Source organism: Cupressus sempervirens, chromosome 6 (genome assembly GCF_028749045.1).
Source record: "Cupressus sempervirens isolate cs-2001-9-10 chromosome 6, ASM2874904v1, whole genome shotgun sequence".
Classification (NCBI taxonomy): Eukaryota; Viridiplantae; Streptophyta; class Pinopsida; order Cupressales; family Cupressaceae; genus Cupressus; species Cupressus sempervirens.
In genome coordinates this window covers 160,868,614-160,892,266 of record NC_143123.1, presented here as the reverse complement: position 1 = coordinate 160,892,266, position 23,653 = coordinate 160,868,614, and the positions used below count along the sequence as shown (strand labels likewise).

At 33.7% G+C, this 23,653-nt stretch overlaps 1 pseudogene; it reads left to right on the top strand.

Moving 5' to 3' along the window:
* The first annotated feature begins 3,608 nt into the window (after positions 1–3,608).
* The window catches only part of LOC149551746 (ABC transporter G family member 11-like), a 71,182-nt pseudogene continuing 51,137 nt past the window's right edge, over positions 3,609–23,653 (top strand).

Sequence of the window (23,653 nt, the reverse complement as noted above, 5' to 3'; positions counted from 1 at the left end):
TTCTCCAAACTACTATACCTTTTGATGGAAAAAACTTTTGAACATAGAAGAATAGACAAGTCAAGAGTGAACTAAACTTACATGGATTATTCTTGGAAGTTCTGATGCTTTCCATGTTTTTGTTGAATTGGTTTAGCATCAACTTGGCAAGGTCAAGTGATAGGTTATTCTTGACCACCTTGTATGCCAAGTCCACTGCTTCAGATGATATGCTATTCAATGTGCTCAAACTATATATATCTTGTGAGTGATTACATGTATCTTGAACTTGAGTTCCATATCTATCACATTGCTAATTTTTTCTCCCCTTCCATCCTACTCGGAAAGGTTTTTCTTCTCCAGTTCAACTTGACTTAGGGTTTTTGTCTATTTTTCTTTTGTCAACATGGGAAGACTAGTGATCATATAGATCATCTTCTTAGTTATCAAAATGGGTTGTTTCAGCCATAGTTGACTATTGTGCACATGACTAAGAATATATCTTATTCAATTTATTTGAAAATCTGATGGCATATGAGGAATGTGGGTTAAACCTTTTGTTTCAAGATGCTAATGTTCCAGTTTCAACACACCATTGACACATAATTTTTCAAAGGTTTCATCCATTTCTAATGTACTGATATCTTGAATAGAACACTTAAAATGTGAATGGATATCATTGATTAACAATACCTTTGATAGAATTTGTGATTATGCTCCACTTGGATCTAGGGTTTCCATAATGGTAGGAGTCAACTTGAAATTTAGTGCCTTCTATTCTACACCTCAAGCTAACATGTCTAAACATTTCTTTGATTTTCTACTAGTAGATTCCATATTCACTTGGTAGGGCTTGAGAAAATATGAAAATCTTCAACAAAAATTCACTCAAATTTCTTGAATTCTCCAAAGATCACTCTACATAGATAGCCATTGAGAATTTTTTGTGAGAAAAGACTTTGATTTCACCCTTTTCATCAAATTTTTCTATAAATTCTTGGTACAATTGTTTGCTCAAATGAAAAATTGTCATCCACTATGCTTGCATTGAATGCTTGGTAATGGCATAGAACTTAGTTACTCTTGACCCTACTCAATAGGGTTTGCAATCTGACCTCACTTGGTAAGATAGTAATTCGACCTCATTAGGAAATGATCAAAATATTTTACTCGGTGATCCATTTGCATCTTGAATGCTGATTTGGATCTTTCATCTTGCTAACTAGAACCGATGTAAGATATTCTTTTCAAAATCCTAGTTCCAATATTTGTTTGAGAGATCAAGTGGAAGAGGTGGAGTCACCCAATTCTTGAGTGACTTGTTCATCATAGCTTGAACTTGCATTCTTAGAAGAGTTAGGAACCCATTGCTATCTCATTTTCTTTCTAATATTATCAAATTTTTCCTTCTTTTCATCTTCAATTCTGTTAGAGTACATAATTAATTATTAATTATTTATTCTATTACTTAAGCTTACTTAGGTTAATTCATATTTAATGCATGTAGTGGTTGTTGTTGACAACTCGGGAGTTTTCTCCTTTTTTAGCATATTCCACTTTTTGTGGATATGTGCTGAGTTGTCATTTTTGTCCTCTACCTCCTTCCAGCTTGTTCTACAAGCTTCCATGAGGCCTTTTTAAACGGTCTCTCTCTCATTGTAAATTATTCCATTCACATAGCAATCTCATTTTCCTATTGTGAAATATTTCCTCTTGCATTTTTTGCTTCATGCTCTTGCTCTTTCGGTTTCTCTTCAGCAAGCTATTTGCATGTAGGTGATCTTGGTGACTGCGGAGTTGGATTTCATCAACTCCTACAAATTCTTCTAGTATTCATACAGTTCTTGGCAAGATGGCCAAGTTTTGTACAAATGAAACATCTTCTAGTAGTATCTCTTGTCCTCATATGATGCTTCACATAATTTATTCCAATGTGTCCAAATTCTTCATAGTAATGACATCTACACCAAGTGTTATAGTCCCAACCAAATATAGCTTTCACAATCTATTCTATTGGGTTTAGTATCTTAGTTTTTCATTCTAATGACTTGTGCCCATGCTTCTTACATTTGTGACATTTTCCTTCAAATTTAGGTTTCTCTTTGCATTCATTAGCCCGATGAACATGCTGATTGAAATTTTAGCACTTTCCATTGAATTTTTCTTTCTCATTGCTCCAACATTTGTGTGGTGTATGAACTATCTTGCCATAGTGACTACAAGTAGGTCTTTGATTCTTTTGAGCCCCTTGCTTGGATGATTCACCTTCTTTTGTATATCCAATTCTTTCTTTTCTCTTTTGTCTATGATGACTTTGCTCATTTAACTCATTTATTTCTACTTGAGATTTCATCATTCTCTCATTGGTTTGCCTTTTAGTGTTTAGATCATTCTACAACCTTTCATTCTTTGATCTTAGATTCATGATTTCTTTATTTGCATTGGTGAGCTAATAAATGAAGTTAGCTTGCTAAAGGGATAAATGTTGAATCTCATTATTCTTTCCTTCTATTTTTTCTTTTGTCTTGTTTTTCCCTTCCATAACTTCACATAGTCTTACTAACTAAATTTCTTACTCTCTTCTTAGTTTTCTTACTTCTTCTTGATGTGAACCATTCTTTTCTAATAGTTCTATGATTGATTCATTAGCTTCATCTGGATTGCTTGCTGAATGGATGTCTTCAATTATTTCTTGAATGTAGAGATGGTTATTCATTTGGATTGCAAGATCTTTTCTTCTTTTTAGGGATTGAGAGAGTTTCTTCTTTTCTTTCTTGAGTTGTGCAATAGCCATTTCCAAATCTAGCTTCTCATTATCAATAGCCTTGTCAAGTTTGAATATTTTCATAACCTTTGATCTTTGCTCAAGTTGTTAAACTTTTCTTTAAGAACCACAAAAGCTTTGATACCAATTGTTGGAAATATTATGATAGGCTAAGTTACTAAAAGGCTAGAGGTGAATCAATAACTTGTAAAATTTAATCTTTAATATAGAAATTAACCCTTCATGTGTATTCTTATCTAATTGCATGCAATTGAAACTGAAAACATTAAAGCATACATAACACTTTTAACACACAATTTGGTGACCCAGATGTTGGAAATATAAACGAGTAACTAAGAGGGGAGGGGTGAATTAGTTACTACAAAAATAATTCTTGGATCCCTTATATGTCAATACAAAACAAAATTTGATAACTGAAATGCTAATGCTTGGCATACACACAATTAATGCTGTAACTTGGTAAATATTGAATGTACTCGGTAATGAATTAGCTTTGCAAATCTTAAGATGTTATCACTAATACATTTGGCATCAATTTGCGATGGCTAAGTGTCACAATTACGATGGTAATGTGTCACCATTGTGACGGTAGTAGACGTCGTTGTTTTTTAGTCCCAAATTACAATGTCTATCCTCTATCATCAAATTTTTGATGCCACTCTGTCGCAATTTCACCATTTTAATCCATCACGAATCCCATTGCAATGCGTACAGCTATCATCGCAATTTTGACATCCACCCACACATTGCGACAAGGTTGTGTCGACATCTAGCCACGAGGTCATTGTGCCCATTACTTCCCTTGATGTCACAATTGCGATGTCCATGGAAAATTGTGACAAGGATGCGCGATGACATCGATGGCGTGGTAGCTATGGCGTCGACGCCGTTGACTGTCGCAATTCTTCCAATGGTGTCGCAATTGCGATGTAAATGCATGAATTGCGACAAAGTTGCTATGCATGCGATGCACGTTTCATCGAAATGGATGTGCAAACATTGCAATTGCAATGTCTGTGGCTAGCTCTTGGGTGGGGCCATTGTGGCGATGATGCCAACTGCCGTCGCTACCACAGCAACCCCGCCGCAAGCATATTCAGCCTGCAGTGCCTTTTGCTTCACTTGATACTGACTAGCAAAAGCTTTTTGCTTCTCTAAAAGCTAAGATGTTCAGGGAGATAAAGTGGGAAAGATAGAGAGGAATAGATAAAGAGATATGGAGGAATAAGGAGAAGGGGCAATAAAGAGATATATAGATGGTGAATGAGAGAGAAAGATATAAGGAGATATAGAAAGAGGGTGATAGGGATAGAAGGATAAATAGGTTATAAAATAAGTAAAGAGAGCTAAAGCAGAGATGGAGATAGGGAGAGGTAGCAAGAGGAAGACAGAAATCATGAGACATGCTCCTAAATTTTCCAATTAGAGTCCTTTCTCATTGGACAAATAAGGAAGATATTCGTAATGGTGCCTAGTAAGCATGTATTACATAAATACATGCAAAACATAGAACAATGTATTTTTCTATTTGATTTTCTACCTCTTCAGTGTACCCATTGCACATCAATATAGTATTGCTAGTTTTTTATTCATGTTATGCATGGCAAAAGCATATAGTAAGGGTCACATCAAAGTTTTCATTGGTAAGGAGAAACCCAAAAAATTACCCACCATATTACATGGGCCTAAGGAAAGCTTTATGCTTGACCAAAGGCAAGGCACCTGCAGCTAAAAGTCAGGATGATCGAACTAGAGTGAACAATGACTTTATAGAAAACACTTTGAAAACTTGTTAAGAAAATCTATCAACCTATAATAAGATTGTATTAAAACTAGAATTATACAGATCCATATTATTAAAACTTAAAATACCTATCAGTATTAAGTGTTCAAAAAAGCACATGCCAGATAACCTTTGCTACAGTAAGAAAGAAATCCAAATAATATTAAATCTTTGCTGAAACTCCAATTCACAAGGATGTATAGTTATGTTCTAATAATCAAATACTAACAGTAAAAAACACAAAGTTGAAATGGATATGTCGCTAGTTTTTCTCCATTCATTCATAAAACAAGCTTGATACTAAAATGTAAGTGTTTTCTCTTTAAATTATATCATGCTGATAACAAATACTAATCATAGATTAGTTATCCAAAAGGGTGCAATAATGGCAGAGGAGCCAAATACTAAAAGATGCAATGAAGAGTTGCAATTCTTCAAATGATATTAAAAAGGCATCAATAACCAGTCCAAGGACATTATTCAGACAGAAGATTACTTTATATTCTATACTGACATAAGTGGTAGTAATCCACTAGACATCAAAAAGCCAGATCCCATGAGTACAATGATTAAGATAAGGAATAGTGACATATATATCACATAAGTAACAAGAGTTACATCAGAAATTGCAACAGTATAGATCACCCATCATTGGGTCATCACCATTACAAAGATATTATATCAGACAGAGATCAAATAAATATACAACATCTTTACAAACCAAATAGAATCAATCATATCACATTTCAATAAGGCAGATATCAGATATAGTGAATAACTTCACACCAGTATGGTACATATCACTTTTACATTATGATAAATCTATAACAGTGATTACTTGATCTTGCAAATTGCTCTACAGAAATTCTAATGATACTTATTGAAGATCAGTAATCAACATTAGATCATCAGGATCTATGACATTAGGTCATTTAGTTGACTATCACTATACTTCCAACTTCAATATATATAATCCTTGTTTAGTCTTTGATATTGATTGGATTGGGAATTTTCACAAAGTCATTTCCATCATTATTGGAAGTGTTTTTGGTTATCAAAGTTTGATTGAAGATATCAGGACTACTTAAAAAGACATTTCAATATTGTTCATCTATATTCTTTACCAAAGATCAGTTGCATCTCTCTAGCAGTGAATTAAAGAATATGTCAGAAGCATGGGTGATATTACTTGTACATAACATCAAGATACATGCACAATTGCATTGATATATCTACCCCGAAAAAATATTGTTATTAATACCTAACATTTATTTGTGGCAAAATAAAGAATTGAGTATAAGTAATAATAGAAAGAAGTTTATTGTGGTTTAAAATATAAGGATTTAGTCACAAACCCTTAGGAGTCATATAAGGGAACATCAAACATTAGCTCTAACCTCAAATAAGGGATTATTAACAAGCTAAAAGTTATCCTTGTTGCTGAAGTCAAATCTCTCTTCTTCCAAACTTTCCTTGTCTGATTTCTCTGGGCAACATTTCAAGTCATAGGTCGCAGCTAGGTTGTCCACTTTATCATTTCTTCCTTTGTCTTTTGGTTCCTTGAAGTGTTTTGTTCCTACACCTTGATTTTCTATTTTTTATGTTTTCATGAACATCTATCAACTTATCATTTTTTTGCTTATATCAATCCAAGGTCCTACGATATATAGTTGTTGATCTATTGTTTCTTACTGTCTTGTTACCTCATCCTTAAAGGACTTCAATGCTATATGTTGAGATTTTTGAAAAGGTAAATGTGAGTGAAGTTCTTGAAGCAATATTTGAATTACAATACTTAGTCTGAACAATCTCTCCTATTTAATTTTTTGCAACTTCTCTCTTTCTTGTGAAGCTATCGTCTTGGCATGCCTAGATATCATAGAGCTCTTTCAACATCTTCAGCACGATCCCTTAATTTCCCTAGTTCTTCACTTGCCATAGTTTCATCAAAACATTTTCTCACCTACTTTTTCCTATCCTTCACTATCACATCTCTTTGTCTATCTTCCTCGAGGTGATTAGATTTGACACACAATGTATTTTTTGATTGACTGACATTATAAATATTACTCTTCTCATGCAAAAACACTAACATGCTAGTCAATGTCATGTACTTTTTAAAAGGTGAAGGATAATTTTGATCAACATCCTTACCTCCAAGAAGCTTCACATAATCTGAATGATGACCCCTAGATTCAATCCCTACTATGTCATCCTCAATGTATGACGTTGAGATGCAGTAAGAACAATCTCATAATCATCATCAATCCATGTACTCATTTCATTTGTGATAGAAGGAGGACTCAAAAAATTAACTGCTTCTATTCCTTCCAAGTGTCAAAAAATATTTTCTCTCCTTGTATCTTGTTACCACTATTTTTGGTGGCCTATTAAGGTTAGATTCTGAAAATATTCCTCCCATTCACTTCCTAACTTGGTTTTTTCTCATTCTTCCTTTTTCAAGTGAGGCTTTAGTTTTTCCTCTTTCTCGGTTTAAATGTTGTGTTTGTTGTATGGAGACAAGTAGCTTTAGGATTTAAATTCTCCACCTCTAGCTCATGGAAACCCTTTGCTTCTACATATGCATGAATCGATCTTTTGTACATAGCACTATGCATTGGAGTGGCAGTTAGATTTGTAATTTTTACACCACTTACCAATATTTGGCATGAGTAAATTGAAAAATAGAAATAAACACAATTTGAAAGTTAACATCATGGATGGCCCCAACACATGAATATAGAGGATGGTCTCTCACAATGACCTTAAGGACAAAATTTTGAAGAAGTTTACAAGGACACAGACATAAGGCTGTTATCTTCACCTTTATACATTAGAAAAGTAACAACTTTGTACAAATAAATAAATCAATTAATCATTTAGTAAAACTTTCAATTTATTTTCCAACTTTTCAATCTCTAAATTTTGTCTTTGTAGATTTGTAGTGAGAAGATTGTGGTGCACAATCTTTGAAGTTTTCCAACCCTGTAGCAGTTCTAGTTGTGAGTGGAATTTGAGCACATTTGAAGCCCTCTACACCAAGAAGTGCAAAATATTGACTCAATAGTACTTAAATAACCCTGTTCTTGTGCAATACATTTAGCATCTACCTCTCATTGACCTTCATGACATACTTTCATATTTAAATTCAACTGTCAATGATATGGACAAGCCTAAGAGACACTCTTTTTTAAGGAAGGTAAAACTAAAATTAATAACGAAGTAGCAGAATGGGTAGAAGGCATAACCACATAAGAAGGCAGAATGTATGTGAATGGATGCATCTGATAATTTTTCTCAAGTTGAATCAATATCATCAACTTCAAGAGCACCCACATAGCCACTAAGAATTTCTACTCATAGAAGAAATTTGTAAAATATTAATTGTAATAGCATTTTTTTATCATATAACACCGTGATTGTATTACGCTTCTTTATTGTTTGTGAATGAATGAAAAACCACTTATTTGCTCTCTGATATCAGTTTTATAAATGTTGTTAAATGTGTTTTTTTTATGTTTTGAAATTTTGTTGAGTTGAGTCCAAGTCAAATTTGGGTTTGTCAAGTTTTATAAAGTTACAAGTTTCTTAATTAGTAACTAAGGAATAAATAATGAATTCATTAGTGATGTCACAGTCACCTTACTGCTCATGAAAAGTAACTCTTCTGCATTATCACTCTTCCATGAGGTCACTTCTCCACCATACAACAATACCTACACAAATATAACATTAATAATTTATACATATGACCTAAAAGAGAATTGATAAATTGAAAATGACATCAAAACCACAACTCAGATTAATCCATTAATTTCTATTGACACAATGTTAAAATCAAAGGATAGAGAAAAAAAAAAGGAAATAGGAAGTAGATCTTGTATATGAGAAATGTTAGTATGCTAATAGAAACCAAATTTAAATAAAGCTTCTACAAACTAAACAAAATTCATAAACTTCAAGATAGACTAAGATGAACTCTCAATTGAGAATATGAGCCATTAATGGACTCTCTCAATGAGAAGATCTCTTGTTGAGTGGCTTTGTCTAAATAGATAGGATGTATGCTCAAGCTTATGCTTCAAAAAGGGCTTCAAATGGAGTTGGAATTTGGGTGTGAGTGTATGGTTTTGATGTAAAATGGCTCCTTAAAATGGCATTATGGCTTTACTTCATGGATTGTGTTAAAATGACTTAGAAGAGGATTCCTTAAATAGGCAAAGGCCTTGAGGGATCAAGGGCTAGGATGCAAGGATGGGAAAAAGCTTATGGAAGGCTCAGATTGCATGAGAGGAGAGCACATGGATTGTGCTTCCTTACAGCCAATCAGGGAGTGACACATGTCATAGGGTGAGAGGATGGAGGAAAGGGGAAGGATGAGTCAACAAAGGAGGCTCATGGGATAAAATCTTCATAAAGACCCTCATAATGGCTTGTAAGAGCAATAAAAGGGCTTGGAAGAGTCATTTATGGCCTAGTGGGCTTCATAAAGTTTTATGGTTGAGATATTTTGAGGGACATGAGAGCAATTTAGACTTGTGCTTGATTAGGAAGGTTTTAAGCTTGCTTAGGATTGTGCAAATGATTAGAAGATGGATTAGGATGGTTTAAGATTAGCTTAGGGATAGGCAAGTGGATGGCATTTAATGAGGGTGGGTGAAAGAGGAGATATTTTTTAACTTTGGCTTGGGTTAGTAAGTTTTAACCCATGTTTAGAGAATGTGACAAGGTTAGGAGGGGATTAGGATTAGGTTTAAAGACATCTTCTAGAAGAGTCTAGACTTTGGATGAGGATAAAGACTTTCTAGAATAGTCTAGAACTTCCTAGGATGAGGATGAAGACTTTCTAGAAGAGTCTAGAACTTCTTAGGATGAGGATAAATTAGATTTTTAGGAAATAAATAAAGTTTTATTTATTTCAAGGGTTTGGGTTGAGGAGATATTTATTAAAAAAATTTTAATAAACATGAGGATTAATATTTAATCTCAATTAAATATTTTGAGTTGGGATTAGGGGTAGGAAATGATGGGATTAGCCTTTAATCAAAATTAAAGAAGGATTAGAAGATTTTGGAAGAGGTTAGTGGTCTTAAGGAAATTGGCCAAGTTTTGGGCAAAAAATATTTTTTTAATTTATTTTGGGTTTTTTGGTCAATTTATTAATTAAATAATTAATAAATAAGGAAATAATGTTTAAATAAGATTTAAACATTTTTGGGAGGGATTCCTTAATTAAATATTTTTAATTAAAATAAAGGGATTTAATGTCATAAAAATTAATTAATTAATTAATTAAATAATTAATTAATAAATGATGATGTCATCAGGAATTTTTTAGAAAATAAAAATACTTTATTTTCTAAAGGTTTTTAGGTGTCTACAGATCTAATGAGCCATATTAAATATAAGATCAAGGTTACATTAAACCATCCTATGCTCTTAAACTAGTATCAGTAACCAATAACAAATGACACAAAACCAAGTATATGCACGTATGTAAGTATTAATTGTTTTTTTCTCAATTTCGCTCTTCCATGAAGCCAGTTTCCTGTCATACAAAAAAAAGATACACAAATTCCACATATAACCATATAATCAATGAAATGATTAAAATTTTTAAATTTCAGAACCCTGTACTGTGAGCAACTCATGAATAATTTGTTTGCGAGAATCACTAACATGAATGAAGCAAGAAGACTAAAAAGAAATAAAGCTATCATAATATTGTTTTAGGTATGGCTCCAAAGAACCCTACAATATGCCCTATATGCCCTATGAATGATATCATCAACAATTGACAATAAATCAGGAATACAAACATATAGAAATATTGATAAACTATATTATTCCTGCCCGGCCAAAAAAAATTGATGATTGTGCTTATGGACTACCATCTTGCAGTAAGATAAATTGGATCAAGCTATCAATGTCTTAAGCTTTGGTGGAAAGAATTTCAGTGGGTTGTGTTTCTTCACTGACAAAAATAATCTAAGCTTGTTAAATTTCTTCAAAGATCATAATAAAATATTTTGAAGTAGGAACAATCAGTATACTATGTAGTGTAGGTAACATTGATGTGCCTAGAAGCCTTTTGTTTTTAGCATAAATAGATTTAATATAAACTATTAGTCTATTAATGAGGAATATAGACCTGCTTGGACTTGTTACAATCCTAAAAACTAGAACCAATTATTTTTTCCTTTACTCACAAGGTTATAAAAACTACCATAACCAAAGTCCAAAAAATCCAAAATCCAAAAAGGCATGAATTGGAGAGAAAACTCAAAAGCTTGATAGAAAGAACTTAAAATAATAGATCGTTTCAAATCTCAGTACAACCTCAACGATGAACACAATTCAAGAACTAAACTTATTTATTGACCAAAAGAATACCTTAGAGCTTCTCTTAGATTGAGATTCCGATGTAGATTTACTATTATTTGAACCAGACATTGATGTCCAGGCATGGTTCAACATAACTTGAGTTTCTAAGCCTAACTTTCTAACCTTTGAAAATGGAAGTTCAAATGTCGATCCCAAAAAATTAGTTGAATAATTGACCTGCAATAAAAGAAAGTGAGAAAAATTCATATACATATTCTATTAAACATTTGAAGACATGAGATTTCTACATTCCATCAGGTGAAAATTGAAAGAGCTTCTAGTAGTAACTGTGTAGACATTTTTCAATCTAACTAAATCAAATTGAAACAAAAATTATGTTAAAACACCATACAATTAGAAGTTACAAACTGCACAACATTTTTGTAGTAATAGAATCTTGACAAAAACGTAAACCATATCTAATATAATGCAATTACATACCTGGGTCTTCCCATATCTAAACCATATCGTTCTTGAAGCTTTGATACTAACAACAACTATTGTCTTCATGCTTACTGGCTACACATTCTGGGCCTCCAAAAAGGGCAAAGATTTCAGTTTCTTAGGCCCAATTCTCTTTGCGAGTCTTCTTGTCCTTATTCTGTTTAGTTTTATTTAGGTTATGGACTCTTTCCTTTTGTTTTCCTACCTTTCTTGTTTCCTTATTTTCTAGGCATATAAAACCTGATTTATTTGCTTCATATTTATTTTGTATGGACAAAGAAATGGTGATGCTTGGTTTGAACAGTGATGTTTTTTGTATTTTGCAATCGAATAAAAATCATGTGCAAACTTGTATTATCCACAACTGGGAAATTTGTACTACACTATAGGCCTGTGTTTGTTTTTAGGAAGTGAAGGAAAGATGAAAATAAATGAAGTGAGTGCAGTGACTGATTGAGAGTCAACTTAGTTTTCTTATTGTATGAGGCAATAAATAATTCTGTATCAACCTCACCTGAAGATCGATGTCTCAATTTTCTCTCTACAAGAGTTGTCACAAATTCTAGCAGTCATAGAATTAAATTATTAAAGTAAGATGGTGCCATGGACTAAATTTATTCAAATCAAAGAACAAATTTGAAGTAGCCATAATTTAAGTTTGACGTTTGTCAGCTATCATTTTCTGTTCAGCTTGATTCTGATTTTTATGTGTCCTAAGTTTAAAACTCCATGAGCTTTTAGCCCGTCTATACTTGTTGGCTACATAACTTCTACAAATAAATTTGGTTAAGGTCTGTTTCTCTATCATTGTTGTAAGACTATATGATATATGGTAGTAATTTTCTTATGGCAAGTTGGTAGCGATTGGAATATATAGCATTTAGGATTTAATGGTAGCATCAATTATGGCTCCCTTAGTTATAAATATATCGCGTTGACAATGTCTTCTTGATTTTGTGGTGGAAGTCTCTTTATTCATGGTGCTTGAATTGCCCTAGTAGATGCTTGTGTGCAAATTTTGAACAAGCTAGATATTTATTTACCTATTTATGGTATTCTGGGATGCAATACATTTTTCAAACCTCCTACAGACTATTGATAAGACAGGAAATATGCATGCTAATAAATAAGATAGTAGAACCTTACTAACCTATATCATGTTTGATTTCAACTGCTAAGGAAAGCTTATGTTCCCTTCACCATTGGATCATATAATGATGTTGTACTATGTGACATTGTACCTTTGAGTGGTTGTCATATAATTTTAGGAAGGGTTTGGAAGGTTGAGAAGAGATCCCTACATGATGGCAAAAAGAACACCTACACTTTCACAAATAATGGAGAGAAGATGGTATTAACACCATTGGAGGAGCACAAGACAACTTGGAAGGTGTTAGCGAGCATTGAAATCTTTGAGAGGGAAAGGTTCGTAAGAAAAGAGGAACATGGTGAAGCAATGGAAGATGTTTTGATAAAAAAGGATGATGCTTTGAAGCAAACAGCTAATGAGAATGAGGTTGAGGAAAAGAACCTAGAAAAGGATGATATGAAGACAAGTTGTCCATTTGAAGGAAAAATAACAAATGAGAAGCAATCAAGTGTTGAAGAGCAAGGAGAAACTAACAACAAAAAGGTTCAAAAGGTTGTAGCAGAGGTAAAGAGAAAGGATGCTAATGAAGACATAAAAAGATTAAGTCTTGAAGGGCTCGAGGGAAAGGAGATGATTGGAACAAAGATGAAAAGTAAAAATGCTGATGTAAATAGCAAAGAAACAAGGGTTGGAGAAGCATATATGATATTGATTGGTTCTATATGGTGTCCATTGAAAGTTGGACAAAGAAAATTCACAAAGACAATGATGACTGAATCGGATAGAACAGCCACCAACCAGGAGTTGGTATACCAAGGCAAATGGCAAGGGTGTGAAGACATGTTGTAGACAATAGTAGAGGTCTCAAGGTGCAAAGAGACTAAGGATGAGAAGATAATGGAGATGAAGAGCCAAGGGAAGGCTAAACAAGGTGATTATATTCCAAGCATGGAGAAGTATGAAAATATGAGTTATTTTTGGTTTGTTATTCTAATATTGTTGCAGGCATATGAGAATATGATGGAGATTCTTAGTGTGGGGAAGATAGCAATACTTGGTAAGAGTTATGTTCTAGAAGGAGCTTGTTATTGCTTCTTGTTTCTACCTATTGTTACTATCTTATTGAGCTTCACTTTGTTTCGAGAATAGTTTAATATTCTCTACTAAATAGGGCCAACCACGTGAAGGTGGAAGCTCATTTGTCCCCACCCCCCTCCCCCTAACATCACTCTACATTCCCCATTAACATCTAACATTCATTCATTATTTCAACCATTAATAAAATCTAACATTCAATCAATATCACATGATAACATTCAATCAATATCACATGATAACATTCAATCAATATCACATGATAACATTCATTAACACATTAGATTTGTTAACATGCAACATTCATCAATATTTTGCATTAACACATAATTCATGAACATTCATTAGCACATAATTAAATTCATTGAGACATAAAATTTAGTCATTATCAATTAAGGTATGTAGATGACAATCATTTCTTTTTTTTCTTTCTATTTCTTTTTTCTATGTAATCTCTAAGAGGAGCATCAGTGTCATCATCAATTCCCCCCTCATCAGTTGTTCTGTTCTCTGTTCTTGATGATCTCAAATTCCTATGCTGTTGCAAAGGGGGGTCCTTTGCAATAACAAATAAAAGAGTTAAATTAAAAATAATTTATTATAATTGTTACAAGTATTTAATTATTTTAAATAACATAACTGTGGCACTCTTTACCTAATCTGACCACATCATATTGTCTGGACTCAACGTCAACATGGTCATGAACATCGACCCCTCGATCCTCTACAGCTGCTATACAAAATGTTACGTTAATCCAAACACCAATTGCAATTACATATAAAAAATTTAATAGTAAATGTATACCTCCACCACTAGCATGCACATCATGCAAACCTTCGGCATCCACAGATTGTGTAGAAGGATTTTCAGGCTGCATTCCAACATCCTACGCATTGTTATCATTGCTTGCTTAAAATAGATATACTCACTTTATATTGGAACTTAACATCAAATAGACTAATTGGTAAAGTATTCAATTTGAAATAAATTACATTTAGCTTATTTACCTATGGCTTAGATGCATCATTATTAGAACCTTCCACACTAATTTCAGCTCATAGCCATTCAGCCATGGCTCTATAGCCTTGTTGGAAGCCAATTCTCTTATCCTCTTCTGTGAGGCATCTCTTGAACTCTAAGCCCTGCATTTTTGCATGGTATGGTGAATTTTACTTGCATTGTTTCATCAACCAATGGAGGGTAGTTAAAATATCAAAAGGAAATGGTAAATAGTTAGCAAGGTTTCCAACCCTTTTTACACCTTATTTTGGTCATGTTGGAGTTGTTCTAAATTGTCTTTGGTCTTTGGGAGTCCTAGAGGATCCAATTTAACTCTTGGTTGGGTGTGTGGAATAAAGGTCAAGTGTTGCAATCTTCCCTATCACTGGTAACAACAAGTTTTCCTTAGACCTGATTTGTTTTGGGTTCTGTTGATGTTTGTTTTGGTTTCCATTTATGTTAGAGGGTTGGAGTTGTCCAAAACACTTGGTGTCAAGGTTGGGTGTATGAGGCCTTGAATGGTACAAGGGAGAAGTAACTAGTATGCAGCCTTATGTGATGAGTTGGGTCCATGAATTAAAGGAGCAGACGTTGTAACAACAGATTAGTTCTTAGGCCTAAGAATGGTTAATGGTTATTAAATTAATATGATGATCATGAATGATCTTAGATCCTCAAAATATGTGAGGATAAGAAGCCTATAATATAGGATTAAGGCATCTATCAAAGTTGCCAAGTGTTGTAAGAATGTTGTCATAACAACATTTTGCTTATTGCAAATATTCCATGCAACATGGATAGCCTTGGATTCCTTTGATTGTGGGAGGTTATTTTCAACCAAATAGGCCCTAGAATAGTGGAGAAGACACCTAATGGAGTGATGTATTGAATCTCCAAGCATTGGTTGCATATTATAAAAAGTTTGAGTTAATGAAGTGGCTGGAAAACTCTATTTTTGAAGTGATATTTCGGTTTTTGAAGGAACAGTCATTTTGAAGACTTTTTCATGTTATGTGTTAAGGGTTTGGATGAATTCTTGAATATGATAAACCTAAGAGCCAAGAACCTTCCCAAATCAGTAAAATGGGATGGAATCTGAATGAATTCAATGTGAAGAAGGTCCCCATAATGAATTTTGAAATTTGTGATGTTTTAGTGGATTTGGCACTTAGATCCATCTAAGTGAAAGTGAGAAGGAGAACCAAAATTAAGGTGTGGATCATCCAAGCTGGAGTTTTCAAGGTGTGACTCTTGTAGTAAAGAGTGAATAGGATTTAGTTAATGATCTAATCCTATTAGGAGATCCTATAGAAGCATAGGATACTAGGAGATAAGAGAAATCTCTTGGTGGAAGTGGAAAACTAAGCCTAGGAGTTTTATCTTACACCAGTGCTTCCAAAGCATGTTACTCTGCATCATATATTGGTGTGGAGGAACACTGAGATCCAAGTTGAGGATCAGGAGCATAGACAAGCTAGTCTATCCTAGCATTTCCCATCACATTATATAAAAAAATTGATACAATTTTTCATTTACTAATACTTACAACTCTTGCTTGAAGTTTCAAAAAACCACCAGAGCCGAGCTTGTGTGTCCTGTGCTTTTCTAGTCTTGCCTTTGTTGCCTTTGATGTGTCAGGAAATCTATGAAAAGTTTGAAATAAGTTAGATAGTATAAATATAGAGGTTAATTAGTACATAATTAGATTCTCAACAGTATGACATACCTTGTTGTACTCTTCACTGGTGTAATATTATTTTTCTTGTTAGCTTTATGCTTTCCATCCAAAATTAGAGCCTACCACTCAGCCTCAAGAACATAGGGTAGATGCTCGTACCTGGGGTTATCCCATAAATTTTTTCCATATTGGTCCCTAATATACTTCAAACATAAACTAGCTTTTTCAAGGAGCTTGTTTCTCTCGAATGCACGAGGTCCAAAGAGTTGGTTCATGCTCTCTATAAGATCATCCTTCAACGGTTTGCATTGGTTATTCCACCTTTTAAGTAAAAAAAAACATGTTAGACTCATAAATGAAGTGAAGCTACCTTTAATATAGTTCAAGAAATGGATGAAAAGGAAAACTATTATAGCAATGATATGAAATCAAAATAGTGGTTTGGCGTTTTAGTTAGGATATGATGTTCCACCAGGTACACAGGGTGGGCCCGAATATTCGCAAACACTCATCACCAAGTTTTCTCCAAAAAAGATCATTCTCTACAAAAAAATCATGGGATCATTAGTCGATGAAGAGTGATCAAAAACTAAATTACTATTATATCACTATAGCATAATAATAACTTTAAAGTACTTGGAACTTTGGCTACTTTTAATGGAATGCCTTTATCATCGCTGACGATCAATATGACATCCTTCACCGTTCCCGTACTAGGAACATAGGAACATCCAGGAAATGATGCTGCAACTCCTATTGCAAAAAGTTTCATAAGTTTCATAAGTCTTTGTCATGAAGTATAAAAGAACAAATGATAATTGATGTTAAAAAGTTGTAAAAAAAAAACTATTTGTTGCTGTCATAAGAGAGAAAAAGAGGGATTTGTGTACCAGCAGATAGTGCAACAGTCGATGCCTATAAGCTGCGTGTTGTTGACTCAGCAGTCAGAAAGAGATTTGTGGTTGTCTTGGATGGAGGCAGCGTCATCATAGGATTCAATTGATGTGAAGCTGAAGAATAAAATTGTTAGAGCATGCATAAATATAGAACGCATGGACTAGCATGGACAATATTGTTAGAGCATTAAAAAAAGGATTGTTCGAGCATGTATTGTCAATGATTATGATCATTCCTATATATATTCAGTGGAAAATAGAAGTGGGGAATGGAACATGTTATCTACCTGAACCACTTGCAGCACCCTCATCATGGGAACGGGGCTCGAAATCATGCAAAAAACTCTATAAAGACAACACATCCATATTTTAATTAATGCCATAAAAGAGCATAACATAAAAACCATTATTGAACTCTTGTTATAATTAAAAATTTCATTAATACTTACTTTTAAGGTTTCAGAGGTGTGCATCAATTCAACTCCCCTTTCTCTTATTTCCTGAGTAGTAGGCTTTATGGTTGCCAAATGTAAAATTTCTCTGCTAATTTTCTTTAGCAACTTTTTAGTCGAACCGATCAGGTCATCGGTGTCTGCTAAATCAATATAAAAAGGGTCCTCCTTAGGGGGGGGCTACTGATCAGGGACTACAGGTTCCTTTCCCTCCCTCTGACCACTAGCCCTCTATGACAACAATAGTATTAGTATTATCAAAATTACTCCAAAACAATGAAGAAAACAACATTAAAAAAATAACATTTTGCTTCTATCTAGTTTGCACAATTACAATGAGTTTTACTTGCTCGTGTGTAGAAGAGTCGGGAACATCGCCAGCATCCCCTTTAGGCGGTTGCTCCATGTTGTGCCCCTATGTCAAAGATCAAGTATAAAAATGTTAGCCAAAAATTTATTGACTAAATGGTATGTTGGAGTCATTGATTAGAAGTCGGTTTAATAGTATGTACCACCCCCATGACAGTAGCCTCGTTTGTATCTATGCAGTTCAAATTGTAATCAATAAGAAGCTCTTCCCCTACACATATTGATTTTATCACACAGATGAATACACGATTTCCCTCACATGCCTCAAATATGCAATTGGGTTGCTTTATAGTTGACCCAGGTCATGTACTATTTATAAAACCCGCAATATTCCCTGTTGATTTTGGCCTTCCATCAATGTATATAGCCACACTTTTACTTTGATTATTGTCTTGCTGTTGTATATAATTTTCCGAGAGAGCATACCTATGCATACTTTTTTTATATTGAACAATATGCATCCAAATTTTGTAATTGTAACATGGTCCAACATAATCCATCAATTTAGAAACTTTGTTGTAAGAAACCTTTATGCTGTCCATAGAAAATAGGCCCAAACCATGTAGTGATGATGGTGCTATGCTATATATCCTCTCGTTAACACAAAAATCAGTGTTTATTGGAGGAAGTTCCTTGGGTACCCAATGTTTCTATAGATGTTGGTACCTCAAGGGAACCTCGATGTCACCTTCCATCTCATCATCATAAGAACATGACCTCCCTTGAGCAAGGAATAATTTCATGCATTTATTGAATTTCCTTCTAGTCCTTTGACCTCTAGTTAATCTCCCTGTTCTAGATAAACTGCATGTCTCACTTTCCTCTTCTATTCCTACATTTCCCTCACTCGAGGAAGACACTTCTGGAAAATAGCTATTCACTGGTACCTGCAAATGGGAGAGATCTTAGAAGACATAAATCTTACTATTGATAAGTGTATTAAATAGACTATCTATAAGGAGTACTAACTTATACCTGTCGGTCCATGAGACTGTGCGGGATGCTCCTGAAAGGGGTTTAGTTTCCTGCAAATGTAATTCAATTATTGTGTGCATAATCACATTATAATCATAATCACATCCATCATTAGCATCACATAAAAATTAAAAACATTAAAAGGTACACAATAAAACACTTAAATCAGGCTCACATTATAAGCCTACTAGGGAAGTAGGCCTAGTGAAGGGCTAAAACTAGGTTTTTGTATCAGCTAATGAGTTGAGGGCTTAGTCACCTTGGGGACATGCTATTTGAAGTTTTTTGATGTGTGTGGAGGTGGAGGAAACACCTAGTTAAGGTGAAGTCAAGTTTGGTGCCTATTGAGGCATTGTGAGCATTTGATAGTTTGTTGATTAGATTGCTTGGATGAATCCATTGGATGGATTGAGGGACATTCATGGGATTATTCCAAAGATGTAGAACCTAAGGTGGCATAAGGATTTGGCATGCACTCTAATAGGTTATGGAGTTGGCTTGGATCAAGGAGAGGGATCTTATGAAGATGATTGGTTGGTGTTGTGAGAACACTATGGAAGTCCCTCTTGTTATGAATGATTGCAAGTCCACCTAGGGTCTCTGCATCACCTACAGAGGTAGAATTATTAACCAAAAAATTGGGTAAGAACTTATATTATGTTTTCCCTATGAATTTTATTCTAGGTACAACTCCCTTTTATAGATATTTAATGAATTCCCTTTTCTAAACTAAACACTTACAAATGCTTTTGACCTAAAAGAAAATAAGGCTCAATACATTCACGCATCAATATGTGTTTTAAATAGTTTTATTTAATTAATTTAGATTAATAGTTAATTTAGATTAGCAGTATTCTATTTGTAGTTGAAACTTGTAGCTTTTAAATAGATAATGAATAAGCTATGTAACCATATATATAAGACAAATATATTTCTATCAAGAAATGAATATTAAATAGATTAAGGATTGATGGCATACCTCTAAATTCCATCATCATCATCCTCCTTGTCATCATCATCATCATCATCATCATCATCATCCTCATCATCATCATCGTCATTTTCGTCATCATCATCCTCACCATCATCGTCGTCGTCCTCATCAACATCATCATCAACATCAACATCATCTCCATCATCATCATCAGTAGCAGCATCATCGTCATCATCTTCTTCTTCTTCTTTATGAAAATTTGTGTCAGGAACATCATCCAATAACTGTCAATCATGATCACCATCTACATCATCTTCTACTTCTTTGATATCTTCTTCTTCCATCGCATTATACTTTATTGGCCTTCCTCTCAGTTCATGTCTAACAACAAATGACCAACCTGGTTTATGTGGAACCTCTAAGTAAAATACCTACTCACATTGGCTTGGAAGAACATAAGGCTCATCCCCAACTGGCTCAAACGACCTATTATTAACCATTGTAAATCCTTTATCATGTTCAATAACAGTTCTATCAGGATCATTGGATTAAGTCATAGCCTGTACCATTTGACAATGAAGAGTACTAATTTGAAGGAACCAAAGTCACACTCAAGTATCTCATCCAAAATGTCATAGTATCGATTTTCAGACTCTTGATGATGTAAGTCATTTCTAGATGAAATATTAGTCACTTGAAAGACTGTAGTTATTCTTGAATCACAAGTTTTTTTCGTGTCACCCAACACTTTTATGCAAAATTTTTGACCATTACAGAACATAGCCTTATGGTGTTTAACATGCAATAATATGTGAAACATGTCAAAATTATTGTATCCTGAGTTGATAAATATACGGGTGATTAATAAATTTGTATGTACCTAGAAATCTCTTGAACCACGTGCTAAATCTATTTCCCTTTGCGTAACATTGGAATCTCCATTACGATGAGCTTCTTTAACCAATGAAGATACACCTTCCCATGTTAATGTGCGACCAGAATGTTGACATCGTTCAATCCATATTGTCATCCAATCAAGATTGTTTGCAATATACAAATGTAGTGCATCCCACTCTCGAGCACCTGTACAAAAAAAAAATACACAACTTACAACCGATTTATTTTGAAGATTAAGAAATAATTTATTACAATAAAATATTATAATTTATTACCTCTCACTTTTCTCAATGTACCTTTCCCCATTAAGTACTCCCCTTCTAATTTTTTAAAAGGCTCGAGATCTCAAATGCGATCTATATGGATATTTGATGTAAACTTAGGAAGATATTCAATAATGTACACCATAGTCTGGTATACCATATATCCCTCTACCATAGAAACCTTAGGATGTGCTCTTTGTCGAACCAAATCCTTCAAATATTTCAAATGCCTCTCAACCATCCACATTGACCTAGTGTGTATAGGTCCACACAATTCAATCTCCTCAACTAGGTGTATGAGGTAGTGTTCCTATGCATTGAAAAATTTTGGAGGTAGATGCTTTTGCATTTCACACAGTAAATGAGGAATTCTTCTCTTCCAATAGTTTATATCTTCTTTATGGATTTCTTTAGATGACAACCACCTACATTAAGAGATTCAAGTCACAAAAAAATATAGATATGAGACTTTACAAAATAATAAACAATAGATTACATAACAAGAAAAAAAAATCGCGAATATAATAAATATATACAACAAATTGAACAGATATTATTGCTTACCTCATATATTTTCCAAGATCGTATATCACTTGTTTGATGTTATTGTTGAAGTGCTCTGGGAGAGGTAGAGGAAGCACGTACTGCAGTAATTATAAACCAATCATTTCATTGTTTTCTAACATAACATAACGAACAGTACATGTAGTTTATGAATATATTATAAATACAGAAGAACATAACTTACCTTGACGAAAGTATGTCAATCATGTATTTTGAGCCTGGCCCAAATTCACTTTTTTTTGATATGAAATTGTTTATGTTCATAGCAAATCTTGTGGGAAATCAAATTTTTCGTATGACTTCTTTTTATGGCATCACTTTGCTGCTCCGTTAATAACCATGGAAGGGCACTTATATTAATCTGATCTCTGTTTCTATTTGAGTGAATGAAATTCTTCAATGCATGATTGGATTCATGTATGTCATTACAAATTTTGACAATTTTTTCTTTGTCATGCCTTCCATCCAATATTTTCCACAATGTCTCTGTTATATTCTTTTCAATATGCATAGTATCAAACAAATGCACAATTTGTAAGTGCTCGTAGTAGGGCAACCTACTAAATTGTCTGGGATAGCTTTTTAGTCCCTTTGGAAGGTTGTCAGTATTTCCTTGATGACCTTCACGATCATCAATTACACAATTAGTCAACAAAAATCACAATAGAAATATATAAATTACAAACATAAACCATTAGGTGGAATGGCATTACCTCGACGATTAATTCTATTATATTCCAACTTCCATAGGCGAGGTGTCATTCTTTGTGGCTTTGATGTAGTCTCTTCTTTCCCATTGAAAAGATGTTTTTCCATACTTCAATACTTATGATTCCTATGGAGGAAGTGTCTACACTCATCGAACACCTACTTTCCTAAACTTTTTGAATGACGAGATTTCATCTTTGGACCACAAACTAGACATGCAAATTTTCCCTTTGTTTGAAGACCTACAAGATAATGATATAATTGGATTATTAAATATGTTGATTTTTATAATTAGAATTATTGTGCACAACCTGAATTCAGTATAACATACCACAAAAATGTGTTAGCCCTGGGGCATCATGTATTGTCCATGCAAGTATTGCATGGAATTGAAATTGTCTTTGTCCTATTGGTCTAGACACGTCATACATAGTGACACTGTTTCATAACTCCACCAACTTTTCGATAAGAGGTTCAATATATACATTCATATCTTTTACTTGATATTTACCTACTTGAATGAACAGTAACATTACATAATTATTGTGACCGTTTTACTGCAAGATTTGTAAGTACATGTAAATTAATAACTATCAAATGATAAGATACTTGGAACAATCATTGTCAACTTAATGTACTCCCTCTTTATTGACATCCACGAAGGAATGTTATTATTGATAACAAAAATAGGCCACACTGACTAAACAGATCTCATCTCTCCGAATGGATTGACACCGTCCGCTGCCAATGAAAGCCTGAGATTATGAGGTTCATCTTTGAAGTGTTGCCACTTTTTCTCTATGTGCATAAATGTCGAACCATCTTCAGCGATTTGAATAATTTCATCTCAACTTCTATTGCGTGCGTGATAATCCATAAATTGAGTCAAGCTACTACACTTGAATAATTGTCGCATCTGTGGAATAATGGGGATGTAATGAAGAACCGTTTGAGGTACCTTTTTTGTTAGTCAATCTATTCGATATCTACTTGTATGACATATAGGGCATTGTGTTGCAAATTCATGTTCTTTATAATATATAATATGATCATTGGGACAAGCATGTATTGCTTCATACTCCATTCCAATATCTTTCACAACAGCAGTTAATTCTCGATATGAGCAAGGTAGAATATTTGATGATGGTAACAGAAACTCACCTATTAATCTACAACAAAAAATATAAGTTATTAATATAAACAATATTACTGGTACATTATTCACCCTTTGTTAACTATAAAGACATATATGACATACCTTAACATACGTGACATTGTTATGTTGGATAAACCATTCATAACCTTCAAGTTCAAAAACAACAATACAACAGAGAGAAGAGTTGTTTGGGAGTCTTTG